Here is a 5,983-nt window from a genome sequence, read left to right as displayed (position 1 = left end):
GATGTTGTTACTGTAAAAACTGACCTGTGATGCCGTAATCCTATAGCTGAACCATATGATAACCATGACACGTGCAATCACTATAAGCCCCATTCTGTGGGAGGAGGACCATTGGCTCACACGGACATCCTGTCCTGGGTCATCTCTGGCCAGATCTTAGCTGCTGGTGTCCAGGTTTTGGGAGCCCGGGCCTGTGATTTTTGTGATCCTCAGATGTGCCTAAGCTTAGTGACCTTCTTAGTCCTATGTGAGAATGGAGGAAGTCTTGTGTTCATCCCCACTTTGTTCTCTTGAGGTTATGGGTTTGTTCCATTTTGGGGGAGGGAGAGGGGTGAGGCGATGTCAGAGGGGCCCGGGGTCTCTGTGAAGGGGAAAGGGACCACATCACAGTGGATTTGGGGCATTTGGTCCTTGGACAGTGGCTCTGGTTGGAGGAAAACGAGAAATGTAGGAAAAATTGAGGAAGAGGGAGATAGGCATGAAGGAAAAAGAGCCACCTTTTGGTTGGTGTGAAGTTCAAGCCTCCAAAGTGAGTGGATAGCACAGGAATATGAAGCCAACTCCCTGAGAAATAGTGTGAATAACTGATTGCATGATCTTTTACCTGTGAAGGTGTGTGAGAACGGAGAAGATCTGTCTGTGCATAGGGGAGCTGAAGAAGGGTGCAGGGTTCCTGCGGGGAGAATTGTAAGGATTCTGGCAGCCAGAGACCTGCCTGGCTTCACATGTTAAAGCAGCCACGGGGAGGGGGAGGGTTGGGCCTTGTGTTTGTGTTTATCCCCTGACTCCAAAGATGGCACACTTTCTGGCCCTCACTCTTCAATTGTCCTCTGTTTTTGGCTCTGGCCCCTGGTCCATACAATGTGACTCTTGGCTTGCCCCTAACCGGTGGTCTGCTGCTACCCACATGGCCTTACTGAAAGAGCCAGAGAGGGGTGCTGGCGGTTGACCCTTACAAGCCAAGTGAGCTCCCGCACTCCATTGGCCCTAACCCAGCAGGAGGCTGACTCACTTCCTTTCTCAGGCACTCCCCCTTTCCCCGGCAGTCCTGCAAGTTCACTGGTGGCTCAGTGATGGCAGCAAGGGGATCTTTCCATATCTGCTGGGTCCTGACCTTCCTGGCTACTATGTCCCTTTCAGGGAGGGGGGCAGTCATGGCTACCACTGACCGTTCTTGGTCATCTGCACACAGGTTGTGTCTCAAGGGTCGGGATAAGACTGGCTTTGTTGGGTGTAGCAGACGTGACAGTTTGTGTGGCCAGTAGATAGCAGGTGTGGTTCCAGAGTGTCCCATCTGGATTGTAGCAGAGGCAAGCCTGGCATTTAAAAAAAAAATCTTCACCAACCGGAGGAGAAACTAGCAATAAAAACAAAACCTAGTTCTGCAGTTGTTTTTTATTTTTTAAGATTTTATTTATTTATTTGACAGAAGAGCACAAGCAGAGGGAATGGCAGAGGGAAAGAAGCAGGCTCTGCGCTGAGCAGGGAGCCTGATGTGGGACTCGATCCCAGGACCCTGGGATCATGACCTGAGCCAAAGGCAGACGCTTAACGACTGAGCCACCCAGGTGCCCCCTGCAGTTGTTTTTTAAATGCAGGCCCTTGGTGGGGTCTAGGGACAGGCCTCTCTGTGACATGACAATTTGTGCGGCCAGTAGATAGCGGGTGTGGTTCCAGAGTGGCCCATCTGGATTGATGCAAACCACCAGGTCCTGGTTGAGGTAGGGAAAGGCAAGCCACAGAATGATCTAGCTCCCCGAGGAGGTTAGATGAGGCCAGGTATGGTTGGAAGGGCGCAGACAAGAGATCAGTTTCAGGGGGCTGCTCCAGGCTCTGTGGAGAAATTAGTGCAAGTCACGAACTCTCTGCCTCTCCTTCAAGGACTCCCGGCCATGGGACTAAGGTTTTCCCCAGACAGACGGGGCCTGGGGCTTGGGGCTCCAGGTGAATCCCGGACCTGCCTACTGGTGGGTGTGGTAATCCTCATTTATGTCAGGGTTGGCCCTCCTCTGGTGGACTCTTGGGCTTGGCCGGCATAAGCTAAGGGCTTTCATTCCCTGCAGCGGGAGCCACGGTTGGAGCAGGAGAAATCAGCAACTGGTACTGGCCCCAAAGACCCACGTCCCACTCTCAAGTTCAAGTAAGGACTTTGAGTTGAGGAGGCTGGGAATAAAATCCTCCTGGGACTGGTTTCACTCCAGGGACTCTCTGACAGTTGAGAATTGGGGAGGCTGATAGACCTTTCCAGTAGAGGCTTAGGCAGAGCACTCATGGGGAAAGTCCAGGCCTGGGGCCTTGGGAGGCATACTTCCTAACTGTCAGCTAAGGGGTTCTAATCAGCCTCAGGTGGATTCACTGGAACTTTCCCCTGCAAGCCTGAGAATGCCAAGACTTGGCACCCATTGCCAGCGCTCTCCTTTTAAGACACGTCATTGTGTGTGATAGGTAAGCTACCGTTCCTTCCCCTAGAAGAAGCCAGGAGGCAGGAATGGCCCTTCCCTGAGGTGAGAATGGGGATGCCTGTTTTATTCTTTTAGTGACATAGACCTGCCCCCTGCTTCCATGCAGCTTCTCCACAAGCTCTGGGGGGATCAAATGCATGGAGGTTGGAGACAGTCATGACCTTGAGGTTATGGAGAAGTGTCCCCATGATTAGTGTAGAAGGATGGAGCTGCCTACCGTTTGTCTCTGTCAGCTCAGACGATGAACTTCCCATCACTGATCATAGGAACCAGAGACTCTTCTGCTCTTCACTGGAAGCCGCACTAAGTTCCCTAAATTCACGTTCAATTCTAGAGAAAAAGATGGCTACCCCCACGATGGCTGAAATAGAATATTTTCCCCCAGAAGTGACTGGGTGCTGAGAACCAGTTAATTTGATTTATAGAAATAAGTAATCTTTTCTGTACCTGTGGGTTTGTGGAGAAAAATTCATGCCTACTGTAACTAATAGAGTTTCTAAAACTGGCTGAGTGCAGAGTGCAGGCATTATGAACTGGCCTATAGAGTGAGAGAGGAGAAGGGACTGTGGGCAGGGTGGAGCTAAGTGAGCACTAGGGGCCTGAAGTGAAGAAGGAGGACCTTCCTCCAACCCTTTGCAGGAGCCATTTGCCCTAATGTAGCTTCTCCTCACAGATATCCACCAAATCAATCTTTTATCAGACTCAAAACCCATCACATCTCAGTTGTACTGGATTTAAGTAGCTTGTGGTTTTGTCATAAAACTATAGCTCATCATACGTTGTGATCACCTTGTACTTCCCGGGTAAACATCCTCGAAAAAAGGGCACACGAACCTATGGGGTCCTAGTTGAGAAACCAAGATGTCCACATGCTACTTCTACAAAGGTTTATGACAAACTGCCATTAGGCATTGTGCTAGAGAAGTTCATATTCTTTCGGGCATTTATTGCTGTACTAGTCAGGACAGGCTTTGTTATGGTGGGGTAACAAAAAACTGGATACTCTTGGTGGCTTCAAACAGCATGTTTCTCTCTTACAGTACTTTAAGGAAGTTCTGACACCTGCTACAACATGGATAGACCTTGAGGACGTGATGAGAAGTGAAGGAAGCTAGTCACAGACAGACAAATTCTGTATGACTCCACTTCTAAAATGAGGTACTCAGAGTAGTTACAGTTAGAGTGACAGAAACTAGAATGGTGGTAACCAGGGGCTGGGGGTGAGGAGGATGGGGGGATTGTTTAATGGGGACCGAATTTCACTTTTACAAGATGAAAAGAGTTCTGGAGATGGGCGGTGCTCATGGTTGCACGATATGGATGTCCTTAATACACACTTAAAGGTGGTGAAGATGATAAGTTGTATGTGTATTTTACCACAATAAAAAAAAATTGGAAAAAAAGTGAGGAAGACACAGTCCCTGCCCCCTTGAAGCTCCTAATTCAGTGGGGAGGCAGACAAGTGAGCTGATAACAACACACTTTGAAAAATACTGTTTTCAAAGTGTGTCCCAAATCTGGAGGAACCCAAAGACACCCCTTTCTGTATACATCTCTTCTTAACTGGCAGCTTGAGAAACAGACTTGAGACACCAACAGAAGGCTCTCTGCCCCCTAACTGGACTACCCCGAAGCTATGGACACAGTCCAATGTAGCAGAGTCTAGTGAGATCCATATGCCTCATCTGGTCCTTGTCGTGTGTCTAACCGTACACCGCAGAACTTTTAGAAACAAGATGTGTCTCGGTCTACAAAACTGGCCAAGATTAAAAAAAAAAAAGATTGATGAAACTTTGTGACTTTGTGCTGACAAGGGTTTGGGGGTGGGGAATTGAGTATTCTATCTTATCCTATTGTTGAAAGTGAAATTAGTTCATGCCCTGTGGAAGGCAGTCTGGTGATATCTTATTAAAACTTTAAAATGTATACATCGTTTGACCCAGTAATTACACGTCTAGAAATCTATTTTAAGGAAATAACAGTATACGTGTGCAAAGATGTATTTCTAAAGGATTTCATTTTAGTATTATATGCCTAAAATATTAGAAAAAAACCTATTTAACAAGAGAAATTTGGTTACATAAGACTCAATATTGACTTGGAAGAAATGTTCACAATGTTGTTTGGTGAAGAAAAGGGACAACCCTAAGAGACAGAAGAGAAGTCCCAACAGCTGGGAGCTGGCCTGGTATTACCGTGAGGCTAGAGAGTTCTGTGTCACAGCACAGCAACAGCAGGTAAGGCCACTCTGTGATGTGATGGAGCAGATAAAAACAAGACCACTCCGTAATCATGTCTGCATACAGATGAAACAGGAACCTTGTCCAAACCACAAAAATGACCACGCATCCGCCTGTCCTGGTTCACAGTAGGGTCTGCTGCTCCTTTACCAATTCTTTGCCAGCTTCAGCCTCCTGGTGGTTGTCCCTCCTTCTGGGTGACATTTATTAAGGTAGCCAATCATAGAATTACCCCGCTTCCTGGCAACATCCAATCCAGAGCAGAGCCCAGCTTCCTTAAACCCTCCTGCAAATAACCTATGGAGTCCTGTAAATTCTTTCTAACAGCCTCTTACTGAAACGCCCACAGTTCCCATGGTTGTGTGTGCTCCCTTACCGCAGACTGAGAAGCTCAAGTGCAGGCATGTTCCTACTGGTCTTTGGTTTGAAGGACAACCAGCATAGCCCATTTGGTTTGTAATAGATATGCATTTCCATTGTCATAAAAGTATGTGAAATAATACAGACCAAGCTGTTAGCAATGGTTATCCTTGATGAGGGATGATTTTTTGTTTGTTTTTGTTTTTGCAATACGCATGGATGGAGAGAAAGAGAGAGAGAGAGAGAACGGGAAGAACAAAAAGGGAAGGAAGACTGAAGAGAGAACAATGTTGACAATAGCAGTGGCAGTGGTTCTGAACTAAGTGTTGAATAAGGGTTGAGAATGGTGCTATTGGATGATCTTCATTTTCTTTCAATTTTCTACAGTGAATATGCATTACATTCGAATATGAAAGATAGCAGAAGTTACTTTTAAATGAAAGAAAGTTTGGATTTTTTCCAAGGGGCAATGCTCTATGACCCTTCTTAATTTTTATTTTTGCGGTGGTATCTCGCACCTGGTTTGTACGCAAGTCATTAAGTTTGAAGCCTCCCGGTTTTCCAGGTCAGCTGCAGTACAGTTAGGATACAGTAGGTGTCGCTCTTTCCCAGAGAGTGGCGCATTGCTAATGGCGGGAAGTCCTCCTACTGGTGCCCAATTCTAAATCAATTATCTGTCTGTGAGATACACCTAATCTCTAACCTTTGAATACTATGTACTTGTAACTTTCCTTCCTCTTGTAACTTTGATCCATGACTCAATCTAGGTAAGAGGAATTACTAAAGTAAAACACACTCCTTGTTCTTTCCATGTAGCCAGCCTGTCTCCACAGTAATTTGAAATACGCAGGCAGCTATTATATATTGCATTTTACAGATGAGGAAAGTGAAGTTAACCAGGAAATTAAGTCATTAACAGTT

Source organism: Callorhinus ursinus, unplaced genomic scaffold, assembly GCF_003265705.2.
Source record: "Callorhinus ursinus isolate GAN/ISIS: 27379988/994484 unplaced genomic scaffold, GSC_fseal_2.0 scaffold10, whole genome shotgun sequence".
Taxonomy (NCBI): domain Eukaryota; kingdom Metazoa; phylum Chordata; class Mammalia; order Carnivora; family Otariidae; genus Callorhinus; species Callorhinus ursinus.
The sequence above is the reverse complement of the archived record's forward strand: the minus strand, read 5'-3'. Positions refer to the sequence as shown.